Genomic DNA, 14,254 nt, shown 5'->3' on the forward strand with positions numbered 1-14,254 from the left:
CTCATAAGAAATTGGATCTAGTAACTAGAAATATTTATAAAATTCCCTTGGAGAGGCTCTGAGGTACAACTACACCCAGGGCTGGATTACCCAATAGGCAGACTAAGCACATGCTTAGGGCACCAGCAAAGCAGAGGGCACCAACAAAATGAGATTTTTTTTAAACACTTGATATTTGAAGTAGTCATTATGGGAAAAATCAGAACTTTTTTAGACTTCTTTACACTCCACTACACACTCTTCCCCCGTTTTTCTGTTCTCTTTTTATTACTTATCCCCACCTAAACTGGGGAGGGGGGCCATCCTACTAACATAGAGCAAAATAATGCGAGGAAATCAGATCCTGTCATGTATTGCAATAAATTTGTTTTATTATTGATATATTCTTCTGAGTTATAGGTACTTATATTGTTTTGGATAAGTATGATACTTGATGAACTCATTGGTCTAATGAGTGACAAAGTTCATTCAGCATATTGTGGATGAAATAAGTACTGCTGGGTACTTCAGTTTATCTGTTGACACTACACCTGATCTTTCACATACTGAGTATTGTACACAATTGAGTATTGTAGTAAGATATGTGTCTCCCACAGATTGAAAACCAGTTGAACGATTTATAACATTCCTCAATTTGAAAAGCCACACTGGTGAAGAAAAGGCAAATCAAGTACTGCATTGTCTGTGCCAAGTTTGCAAAATAGATTTCTCAAAGTGCAGAGGTCACTCTTATGACAACGCTGCCAACATGTCAGGGCGTTATCAAGGAATGCAGAAGAAGCTTTTAGGACAGAACAAATATGCCATATTCATACCTTGTGCTGCACATTCTCTCAATCTTGTTGGCCGCAGTCCTGTTGATTGTTGTCCGGTGGCAGTAAGTTTTTTCTCAACAGTCCAGTTACTTTATACTTTTTTCTCTGCCTCAACACACTGATGGGCAGTTCTTAAAACATATTTGGACAATGATCGTGTGTTGAAATCTCTTTCTAATACTCGCTGGGGGGCGCATGCAATGGCAACAAGTGCAATTCTGGAGTCCTACTCAAAGATTGTGGATGCATTAGAAAGTATAGCTGAAGACCAATCACAAAAGGGAGAAACTATACGAGAGGCAGAAAACATTGCAAACAAGATGCAAGAACTAGAGTTTGTATTCATGTTGACCGTGTGGAATGAAATTTTACAACGCTTTTACCACACAAGTCAAACTCTCCAAGAAAAAGAATTGGATTTGAAAAAATGTGCAGACCTCTGTCAAATATTAGCAGACCACTTACACTCTTTGAGGAATGATTTCGAAAGATTTGAAGACATATCAAAAGATATCTCGCCTGATACAAACTACAAAGAAGCCCAGTCCCGCAAGCGAATCAGGAAAAAACAAGCAAATGATAGCAGTGCAACAGAAACAGCACTGAATCCTAGAGACAAATTTCGCGTATCTACTTACTATGCTATAATTGATACACTTGAAGCTCATATGAAGAGGAGAGGCGAAGTGTACAAAGAAGTACCAAGTAGATTTTCTTTTCTAAACGATATAGACTTATCTGACGAACAATATTCACAAGGTTCCCAAAAGCTAGTAGACTCATACCCTGTTGTCTTGAACATGAATCTCTGTGAAGTACGGCAGTTCCACCGTTACATGCACGCAAAGTTTAATGAAACAGGAAAAATGAAATTCAGTCACATTGATCTTCATGACACAATATTGAAAGACGGAATACAATGTGTATTTCCAAACATAGAGATCGCACTACGTATTTTTCTAACACTGATGATTACTAACTGCTCCACAGAATGCTCTTTTTCTCAGCTGAAAAGAATAAAAAACCCTCAGAGAACAACGTGTCAGGACAGACTTGATTCACTTTCCCTATTGTGTATGGAAGCAGACATGCTTCGTCGAGTCAGCTTCGATTAACTTATGCAGAAGTTTGCCATCAGAAAATCTAGAAAGAAGCTATTTTAATTTCAGCATACATGTAAGTTTTGTGTCATTTTGAAAAATAAGATTTCATTTTACGGGATAGTATTGTTTTTATTTTGAAAGTACATATTGGGGGGGCACCATAATCTTTTCAGTGCTTAGGGCCTCTAAAGGTCTTAATCTGGCCCTGTCTACACCGCAGCTTGGACTGTGCTTCTCAGCTCAGACAGACATGTTATCTCCGCTTGTCTTGAGCCAGCATCCTAAAAATAGTAGTGTAGACAGGGGAGCAGTTTGGGCTAGATAACTGTACATACCTGCCTTGAACCCCTGGGTATATGCTACTGCCCAGGCTACCCCCATCTCTGCTGCTATTTTTAGTTCACTCCCTTGAGTAGAGCTAGTGTGTGTCTATCTGCCCAACATAGGAAGTATGCTTCCAGCTGCAGCAAGGATGTACCGGAGTTTGTAGACCAAAACCACTGCGCTTAAAACAACTTTAATTTTCACTTTAATAAAAATGTGTTGTTTCAAATCATACTTTTAACTAATGAAATTACATCTATTAGGGAAAGGCTTGTTAGGTCATCGAATGCATCCTTCTGCAAGTGCAAGATTGTCTTTATAATATATTCAGCATTTGTGCTCCATACAAGGATTTACATGTAGACATCACATATTTGGAGGTCAGATCCATGTAATAATTTGCAGAGCCATCCAGTAAATGTATCTTCCAGGAGAAGCTAAGCACTTCTCAGGATCCCACCCTAAATCATTGTTTCTTGTTTTCCAAACAAAATGAAAAAGCCCCTAAAATATGAAAGAATTAAACTCTACAATAATAAAGGGCAAATTAATGAAGATATTTCTTGTCCTATTTCCATGACATATCGTGTAATAATTCTATACCGTGACCCTCAGGACCTGCTGTGATGGATAAGTGACTCTTCCCATAGCAGAGGTGACAGCAGAATGGTATCGTTCATGATTCAGTTACACACATGCATATTTTTACTAATTTTAAGTATGATGAAATTTTAGAAGGTTTGCTGCAAGCACTCCTGAAACTTGATATCAAGATTACAGATTAAATAAAAAATGCACAAAATGTATTAGTTAGAGTTGATAGATTTGAAAGAAAAAAAATCTGTGTTTTGATGGAATACAGTGTTTGAAAAAACTATACTCTTTTTTACAAAAAGTTTCTGCTTTCTGTAGAAAATTTCATTGAAAAAATTGAAATATTTTGGTTGAAACTAAACCTTTTTTGGCTGCAAATGGGAATTATAATGTTTCATGGGTGTTGTAGTTTGCACTTCCTGTAGGGGAGTCAGTGATGCTTTATGGGTGATGTAGTTCAACTGAGGATCCTGGCCCACAAAGAACAGGGACACAAAGAGCCTGTTGTGATCATTAATCTCATCGCCTGCCTAACACAGGCCATAGAACTTCCCCAGAATAATTTCCATTTGAACTCGAGCATATCTAGTTTGGATATCATTTACATAACATGCTTCTGTTCTAACTGGAAAGATTGGCATTCATGCTTAGCAGTAGTAGGCATAACTTGGCATAGAACATTTTAAAAGATAAAAACTAAAATAGTTCATACTTTCCTGAATAAGTATTGACTAACACATAAGCTTAAATTTAAGAATATAATACCAATTTAGTAAAACACTTAAGTACTGAAGGAACAAATATGGATACCGTGTAGAATCAAGTATGTGGGTTTATTACGTACAGCGCTGACGGAGTGTCACCTCGCTTATTAGGCTCAGAGACACTGCCAAACAATTGACTACAATGGATTATGTGGATTTTCCATGGGCGGAGGGAAATGATGGGGTAGGCAGTCCCAAACCCCTGGATAGTTCTAGCAGCAAGACAAGATAAGCACAGTAGCCAATGGTCAAAAGATTACATAATGTCTCTGCCCATGGTTTCAGGTTAACACATGACACTTAATTAGTACACAGGTGTTTTCCATTAAACAATATATAAAGTGTGTTAGTATAAAATATATATATGTTGAATTCTGATTTGGGATCCATAGATAATGAAGTAGCTCCCGATTGTCCAACAGGTACACACCTAGGAGTTAAAGCAAAAGGACAAATGAAAAGTATATAGCAATAAAGGTTGTCTTTTAATTATTCATTTGCGTTTTTAAGGCAGGTACTGACAATGGCTTGGAGGAGAGGTGCACATCTGTGAGAGGAAGGATATCATATCTCATACTGATATGTTTGAACCTCTTCCATAAACTCAAGGCTGGTGTGTAGGAAGGCACCTCTTCTACAGAAGAAACAGGGCCCCTTTCATTCCTATGATCTGTTCGCAACTTTGAGATAAAGCCCCCAATTATAATTTCCACCTGGCTTCTTGCTGACCAAGCTTATTTTAACAAAAAGCAAGGTTGTCCTCTGTTTGTTCTGCTTCTTAGCTAATATTGTTCACTATTTGCTAGGCCTCTGTCTTCTTGACCAAACTCTGGATTTTGGGCCTGTAAAAAGAGCTGACACAGTTTATATATCAGGTTGTAACATAAACAGCATATGGATTTTAGCCCTTCAAGTACAATCTCCAAAGTAGTAGAAATAACACAAATTAGCACTGTAAATAGACTAAATAATGGCCTTAGCTGTGTCCTTGGAAGAGCAGGTCAAATAAGTGAGAAAGAATATTTATTTTCTGGAATTTTGCCTCATTTTGTATTCATGAGTTGGCCATGAAGTGATTGTGATTTTCTCAAATGTATTTGATATTCAGAATTGTTTGCTGAATAACTTCTGTGACTCATTCCTGATCTGCAAATTGTTTGTGAATAGTGAGTTGCAAGTATCCAGTGTTTGATACAGCTGTTTAGATTGTACATTGGGGAAGTTTCTGTTTCCCAACTGGATGAGGTAGAACACCAAATACCAGGATTGCTGAAAAATCATTTCTGCTAGTAAACTTGAATATTCATAGAATGTGAAGGCCAAAGGGGGCAATCATAGTCAGTTCCCCCAATACTTCCAACACACACCATATTGGATAGCTGCTTAACAATAAAATTCTGCTTACGTAAAGGCTCTTATGTAAATTAAGTTGTCATGGGATAAGAGGGAACAAAGGGTAGGAATAAATGGTAAATTTTCAGAATGGAAAGCGGTAACTAGTGGTGTTCCCCAAGGGTCAGTCCTAGGACCGATCCTATTCAACTTATTCATAAATGATCTGGAGAAAGGGGTAAACAGTGAGGTGGCAAAGTTTGCAGATGATACTAAACTGCTCAAGATAGTTAAGACCAAAGCAGACTGTGAAGAACTTCAAAAAGATCTCACAAAACTAAATGATTGGGCAACGAAATGGCAAATGAAATTTAATGTGGATAAATGTAAAGTAATGCACATTGGAAAAAATATCCCCAACTATACATACAATATGATGGTGGCTAATTTAGCTACAACTAATCAGGAGAAAGATCTTGGAGTCATCGTGGATAGTTCTCTGAAGACGTCCATGCAGTGTGCAGCGGCCATCAAAAAAGCAAACGGGATGTTAGGAATCATTAAAAAAGCCATAGAGAACAAGACAGAGAATATCTTATTGCCCTTATATAAATCCATGGTACACCCACATCTTGAATACTGCATACAGATGTGGTCCCCTCATCTCAAAAAAGATATACTGGCATTAGAAAAGGTTCAGAAAAGGGCAACTAAAATGATTAGGGGTTTGGAACAGATCCGTATGAGGAGAGATTAAAGAGGCTAGGACTTTTCAGCTTGGAAAAGAGGAGACTAAGGGGAGGTATGATAAGATATATAAAATCATGAGTGGTGTGGAGAAAGTGAATAAGGAAAAGTTATTTACTTGTTCCCATAATATAAGAATGAAGGGCTACCAAATGAAATTAATGGGCAGCAGGTTTAAAACAAATAAAAGGAAGTTTTTCTTCACTCAGTGCATAGTCAACCTGTGGAACTCCTTGCCTGAGGAGGTTGTGAAGGCTAGGGCTATAACAGAGTTTAAAAGAGAACTGGATAAATTGATGGAGGTTAAGTCCATTAATGGCTATTAGACAGGATGGGTAAGGAATGGTGTCCCTATCCTCTGTTTGTCAGAGAGTGGAGATGGATGGCAGGAGAGAGATCACTCGATCTTTACTGATCATCCAGGATACTGGGCTGGATGGACCTTTGGTCTGACCCAGTATGGCCATTCTTATGGTGTGGCGTTTTGATTCTTGCTTATTGTATGTATCAAGTATTTGAAAATTCCTACTATTGTCTGTGAAAATGAGAAAAGGGGAAACACATATTTCTAACTTCTTGCTTAGCAGATTGGTTCTTTAATATAAATTAAGAAGTCTCAAAATATATTTCTTTAACATCAAAGGCATAAATGCTTTTCGGAGTAGCAGCTGTGTTAGTCTGTATCTGTAAAAAGAAAAGGAGTACTTGTGGCACCTTAGAGATTAACAAATTTATTAGAGCATAAGCTTTCATGAGCTACAGCTCACTTCATCGGATGCATACAGTGGAAAATATAGTGGGGAGATTTTATATACACAGAGAAAATGAAACAATGAGTGTTACCATACAGACTCTAACAAGAGTGATCAGGAAAGGTGAGCTATTACCAGCAGAAGAGCGGGGGTGGGGGTGGAGGGGAACCTTTTGTAGTGATAATCAAGGTGGGCCATTTCCAGCACTTTACAAGAACAGTAGGAGGGGAAATAAACAAGGGGAAATAGTTTTACTTTGTGTAGTGGCCCATCCACTCCCAGTCTTTATTCAAGCCTAAGTTAATTGTAGCCAGTTTGCAAATTAATTCCAATTCAGCAGTCTCTCGTTAGAGTCTGGTGGCTGAACTTTGTGACTTTGTCCTCACCCATAACTATTTCACATTTGGGGACAATGTATACCATCAAATCAGTGGCACTGCTATGGGTACGCACGTGGCCCCACAGTATGCCAACATTTTTATGGCTGACTTAGAACAATGCTTCCTCAGCTCTTGTCCCCTAATGCCCCTACTCTACTTGCACTACATTGATGACATCTTCATCATCTGGACCCATGGAAAAGAAGCCCTTGAGGAATTCCACCAATTTCAACAATTTCCATCCCACCATCAACCTCAGCCTGGACCAGTCCACACAAGAGATCCACTTCCTGGACACTAGGGTGCTAATAAGCGATGGTCACATAAACACCAGCCTATACCGGAAACCTACTGACTGCTATACTTACCTACATGCCTCCAGCTTTCATCCAGACCACACCACACGATCCATTGTCTACAGCCAAGCTCTACGATACAACCGCATTTGCTCCAACCCCTCAGACAGAGACAAAAACCTACAAGATCTCTATCAAGCGTTCTTACAACTACAATACCCACCTTCTGAAGTGAAGAAACAGATTGATAGAGCCAGAAGAGTACCCAGAAGTTACCTACTACAGGACAGGCCCAACAAAGAAAATAACAGAATGTCACTAGCGGTCACCTTCAGCCCCCAACTAAAACCTCTCCAACGCATCATCAAGGATCTACAACCTATCCTGAAGGATGACCCACCACTCTCACAGATTGTGGGAGACAGGCCAGTCTTTGCTTACAGACAGCCCCCCAACCTGAAGCAAATACTCACCAGCAACCACACACCACGCAACAAAAACACTAACCCAGGAACCTATCCTTGCAACAAAGGCCATTGCCAACCGTGTCTGCATATCTATTCAGGGGACACCATCATAGGGCCTAATCACATTAGCCACACTATCAGAGGCTCTTTCACCTGTGCATCTACCAATGTGATATATGCCACCATGTGCCAGCAATGCCCCTCTGCCATGTACATTGGCCAAACTGGACAGTCTTTACATAAAAGAATAAATGGACACAAATCAGACATCAAGAATTATAACATTCAAAAACCAGTCAGAGAACATTTCAATCTCTTTGGTCACTCGATTACAGACCTAAAAGTGGCAATTCTTCAACAAAAAAACTTCAAAAACAGACTCCAACGAGAGACTGCTGAATTGGAATTAATTTGCAAACTGGATACAATTAACTTAGGCTTGAATAAAGACTGGGAGTGGATGTGTCATTACACAAAATAAAATTATTTCCCCTTGTTTATTTCCCCTCCTACTGTTCCTGTAAAGTGCTGGAAATAGCCCACCTTGATTATCACTACAAAAGGTCCCCCCCGCTTCCCCCGCCCCCGGCTCTCCTGCTGGTCATATCTCACTTTTCCTGATCACTCTTGTTAGAGTCTGTATGGTAACACCCATTGTTTCATTTTCTCTGTGTATATAAAATCTCCTCACTATATTTTCCATTATATGCATCTGATGAAGTGAGCTCACAAAAGCTTATGCTTTAATAAATTTGTTAGTCTCTAAGCCGCCACAAGTACTCCTTTTCTTTTCATAAATGCTTTTGATGTTAAATACTCCCACATTTATAGTCTGGTGGATTCACCATACCATGAAGAGTTTTAAAGGAGATAGAATATACATTGTGGTTCTTATTTAAACGATTTTTAAAAAAGTTTTCACACTAATAGCAGTGAAAGAAGTTGTAAAATGTCATTATTAGGATAAATGTAATTGGTTAGTACATAGGCATCACATCAAGCTGTAATCACACCTATATATTCTATGATCTCTAAGTTGTAGCCTCTCACATTTTGAGCATGTGGTTTATGCATATTGAGGGGCAGATTGTAGAACACTTGATCTCTTGTTTTTAAGTATAGCCAGTAGAGTGGTGTAGGAGTTAGAATTTCCCTCCTGCAGAAAACTTTGTATGTGCCAAAAAAAGTTAGTTTCAAATCTGTACAAAATGTTGGATATATGTGAAACTTTCCACAGGAGGGATTTTTAAAAAAATGGAATTCTTAGACAATTCTTATCAATGGAATTCTTAGAAAATTTCTTGTCACGCTTGTCTGGGCCCTTTGCAGCCCACCAGATAAGCTTCTTGAGGAGCTGGGAGTCTGGAATCTCTCGGGGCTGATGCCTGGTTTCCATCTGTTTCCATCAGAAGAAAATGAAAGAGTTCCCATGGAACATTTGACTTCAGTGAATCATTTTCCTATGGATAAATGTTCTGTCTGAAGATTTCTGACTGACTTTAATGGCCATTAAATAACAGTAGGCTTCCTTAGTGTTTCAGAGCCGCTGAAAAAAGATGGAGAACCTAGTTGTCTGATTCAAGCTGACACACAGGACCAAATACAGAGGTGAGTCTAATGTATTAGACTAAGCTCACTGGACTAAGCTCACTAAGCTCACTGGAGCTTTTTGCCTCATTGTAGCTGTGTTGATGTAGATGCACCAGCTCAGGTATGCTATACTGCTGTTACCCAGGGTTTTCAGAACCCAAGCAATGGTAACTTCACTGTTTCACTCCAGATGGTGTCAGGAATAAATCAATGGGAACACAGCACTTCCGGCTGATGAAAAATTGATACAAGTAAGTGTGCTTTTATCTAAAGCTGCAATTTATTTGATTTAAGCACACACAGACATAAGCAATAGGTTTAGAACATTCCAAATCATTACCTAGAATTTGAGATGGTATTGAGTAATTGACAGCAGATCAGCCATGACTGGTCAATTCCCTGCTGGGGAGCATGGTGTCAGGAAAATGTCTCTCGGGATAGCTTCAGAGAGCTGCTCCAAAGTACACTCTCTTATCTAGTCTTTTTATAACTAACTTTTACAAAACACATAGCTCACAGTGACCCGTTCTAGGTCATCACCTCTCCTAACTTCAAGAACAAACAGTCCTAACAATCTTAGTCATAATGAGCTTCTGTATCAAAGAAGCCCAAATTCAAGGTCTTCATCCACTTATTTTCTTTCAGTCTCAATTTAACTCTTTTGTCCTCTGCTCCTATTCTGATTAGCAGAAACTGCAAGCCTGCATCTAGTTGTGACCTTGCCTCCAGAAGCCCTGCTTATTCAAATTAACACTTAACTAGGTGGTGGCTGATTCCTGGTGGCTGAATGCACACAATAGGGTTGCAATTAGCTTGATCAAAATCTGGGGTACACAGATCCCCTCCAATCCATGGCAACACTGGTATAAAAATGGCTTGCAATGGTACCCATCTTATTGCCTTAACTTGGAATATAAATATGCTTGACATTTTTAATATTGGATATTTTTGTGGTAACTATAAAGTTTCTGCATTGCTTCTATTTTCTCTTCAGCAGATGCTCACTTCTCTAACCTACTGATTCTCAAAAGCAAAATATTAACATATTTCTGTATTAGAAAAAATTTATTTTAGGCAGAGCTTTTTCACATTTAATGTGGACAGCTTGAAAAAATCAAATTTAGAGTAAAAATATATTAACAGAAAGAAAATCAGTTCCATGGCATTGTGGGCTATTGCACTAGCCTTTCACCTTCAGAGATCTGGATTCCATATTAGCTTACAAAAATTGTAAGAAAGACAAATGATTAAAAAGCTGACATATGTTGCTTTCTTTCCTTCAGTATTAGGTGATGCATCTGATTATTACTGAAGGAATAGATACTGTGTGTATATTGATCTCCACTTCCAGTGATTAGCAAAGATTGATCCAGTAATTCACAAACATTGCCTGTGAAAATAAAGGCTTCAACTTTTCTTTGAACAGTAAATTGAATTATTATTGCCTACATTCCATATTACTTGATTAGAACTTCATTTATATTACATGATCCAACAGTCCAGCGGTGTTTTGCCTGAATAAAGACTGTAATAGGGCTTGTAGATAATTTTAATTAATTCAAATAGGTATTTCATTGAAAGAATTACTTCTTACTTCTGAGTTGGTCTCAAATACTACTTGGTGATGACAAAAAGCAATAAAATGAACATGGGGCAGATCTGACATGTTAAAGTCTCCCACAAATGATTTTTGAACATCCAGTGAAAAGTAAGAAACAAGCATTGCCCTGAAACTGTACTATATACACAGATGTAGGACAAAGATGATATGGTTGTAAAAGACTCCCTGAAAGTGTTTTTTGTAGGAATGAACATATTTTCAGTAGGATTAGTATAAAATAGATGCAATTTCACAGAAATGCATCACAAAAGTTCATTCCTTTGGCTAACTGTCCGCGAATTCCAGTTGCCAGCAGCAATGCAAACACCTCCATCAGAGTTTGGGACCCTAACCAACTATCAACAATGATGGCCTTGATTCAAGGGTAAAATTCTGACCCTATTGAAATCCAAGGAAGTTATGCCATTAACTTCATTGGCGCCAGAATTTCATGTAGGGTTTCTTTCTCAAATCCTCTTCCTTCACTTGTCCATTTGCTTCCATTTATTTTGATGGCCATCTGACTACTTCCTTTATGTAAGAGGAAAATCTTATAAACAGAAAGGTATTTAGGTATCTGAAAGGTACATTTGTTAAAAATGGGGTCTCAATTTAACTTTTACTTTTGCACCTGCAATGAAAATCAAGGGAAGAGCTTATGGGAACAATCACAAGTTTAAATGATAGCACTGTAAATAGTGCTTGCAAATCAGGTGGTTAGTTATCAAAGGTGAGATTTCTCAAACCTGCATATGGGATATAAATGCCAAATTACCAATAAAATTAATGGAAAAGGGATTTAGACATCCAATACATGGTTTTGAAACTCTCGTCTGTGAATGTTCTTGTTTACACATACAATTTTGCATCCACAGCATATTGTAGATGCGAAATTACAAAACCATTTAAAAATAGCTCCAGCTGTAAACTTTGTTCTCATGTCCACCAGTCCTCATTAATGTGAATCTTCTCTCTCAAGTTGTAGATGTAGGCAACACTGGCCTCTTGCTAGCTGTTCAGTAACAAAGCCATAGCCCCTGAAGAGAGCCTTCCAGAATTGCCTGCCTTCAGGCAGAAGAAACAGGCAGTCTTCAGATTAATATGTCTCCTGATTCCTTATGCTGGACTAAAATAGGATCCCTGAAAATATTTTTTTCTCCCCTCAAAAAAGTTCAATGAAAATTTCAAAAAATAAAAACTAAAAATTGTAATGGAAAATGGAGCTTATCAAAAAGTCAAAATCTGAAATCATTAAGCCAAATACCAAAATGATTTGGTTGTGAAATATTACTGTGGTGCCTTATAGGAGTTGCAGTTTTGATGTGTCATGCTCCCAGTCTCCTCTATAGGTTGGGATTGCTGGCTGGTCCATATTTCCCATGATGCACCTTTTAGGGAGGGAAGGTGGTGCATCATGGCTGTTGCATGGTCATGGTGCATCACAGGACATGAAGTCAGGCTGGGGAGCCTGACTCAGAGGAGAATGGAATCATGTGGCACCTAAACTACAACTCCTATGAGGCACTACAGTGGCATTCTAGAATAAAAATATTTGTTTTCAGAGTAAAAAAAACTAAACTTTTGGGGGTTTGGGAAGTTCAGTTTTTTAATGGAAAAAGCCTAGGATATAGAAATGGCTGTGGGGTTGTCAATTGCTATAGAAAAGGGAGGATAGGAAAATAGAAGATGTGGGAATCACTCATTTAGAGGTGATAGGCAAAACTAGAGATGAAGCATAGAGGAAAAGAAACAATGTTGATTAATGCCCAGAGTAGGACATGGGGCAGCAACAAAATCCATTCCACAGCATAATGGCAGGAGTAGGCTCTGTATCCCTAGTGGCCTTTGCCATGGAAGAAAAGAAGTCCAAAGGTCTTAGGATATGTCTACACTGCAGTGTAAGCCTGGGTGCAGAGTCAGGCTGAAACTTAACCTCCTTTTTGTCTCTCTCTCTCTCTCTCTCTGTCTCTCACACACACACACACACACACACACACACACACACACACACACACACACACACACACACACACACACTCTCTCTCTCTCTCTCTCTCTCTCTCTCTGTCTCTCTCACACACACACACACACACACACACACACACTCTCTCTCTCTCTCTCTCTCTCTCTCTCTCACCCAGGTTTACAGGACCCTGTGGGGCTTCAGGGTCTGAGCCCTGATTAAACCTTGACCCAGGATTTGAGCCCTATTGCTTTGCAGTGTATCCCACAACCCCATAGGCCTACTTCCTTTGTCCTCTCTATCTCAAGAATCTCAAATCTTACTCTGTTGAAAATGGAAGCAACCCCTCTTTGTTGTACTGCAATAGCTTAGTGCAGTGGTGGGCAACCTGCGGCCAGCAGGCTGCACGCAGCCCATCAGGGTAATCCACTGGCAGGCATTTTGTTTACATTGACCATCCGCAGGCACGCCCTCCTGCAGCTCCCAGTAGCTGAGAATGGCAAACCACAGCCACTGAGACCAGTGGGTGGCCGTGCCTGTGGATAGTCAATGAAAACAAATTGTCTCATGACCCACCAGTGGATTACCCTGACAGGCCGCATGTGGGCGTGGGCCACAGCTTGCCTACCACTGCTCTATGCCATTAGCCAAATAATTGATGAAGATATTGAACAGAACCGGAACCAAAACTGATCCCTGTGGGACCCCACTCACTTTGTCCCTCCAGCATGACTGTGAACCACTGATAACTACTCTCTTGGAACAGTTTTCCAACCAGTTTTGCACCCACTTTATAGTAGCTCCATCTAGGTTGCATTTCCCTAGTTTGTGGATGAGAAGGTCAAAAGTTTTACCAAAGTCAAGATTGTAGCCTGATTTAGGGTGTACTGATAGAAATTAAATTGATAAATTAAATTATTATTTTAATTTAATCTTAATTAATTAACATTAATAATAATTAATCATTAATATTAATTAGTATGGGTTATAGGCTCGCCAATCTGTTTGATCAGAAGATAAAAGTTCTTGTCCCGAATCAGGCTCCACAGAATTTACAAAGGACCCTCGCGGGCATGACAGGAAGCTCACACTAAGACAGATATAGCCTTAAAATCAATAATAGTAAGTAAATGGTAAAATACCCAGAGTTACAAAGTTACAATTGCATTACTGCTATTACAGTACAAACTTACTTTAATATAAATTTATAAACCTATTACAATACATCAAATACTTAAACTATAAGAAAAGATTAATATATATGCAAGCAAGCAGGGTAGTCCTATAGGCTACAAGATATACCACGTCTACTGCTTCCCCCCATCCACAAGGCTTGCTACCCTGCCAAAGAAAGCTATCAGGTTAGTTTGACATGATTTGTTCTTGACAAATACATGCTGACTGTTACTTATCACCTTATCTTCCAGATGATTGCTTAATTATTTGTTCCGTTATCTTGCCAGGTAGAGAAATTAAGCTGACTGGTCTGTGATTCCCTGGGTTGTCTTTATTTCCCTTTTTATAGAT

Source organism: Lepidochelys olivacea, assembly GCF_965140295.1.
Source record: "Lepidochelys olivacea isolate rLepOli2 genome assembly, chromosome: 4".
Taxonomy (NCBI): domain Eukaryota; kingdom Metazoa; phylum Chordata; order Testudines; family Cheloniidae; genus Lepidochelys; species Lepidochelys olivacea.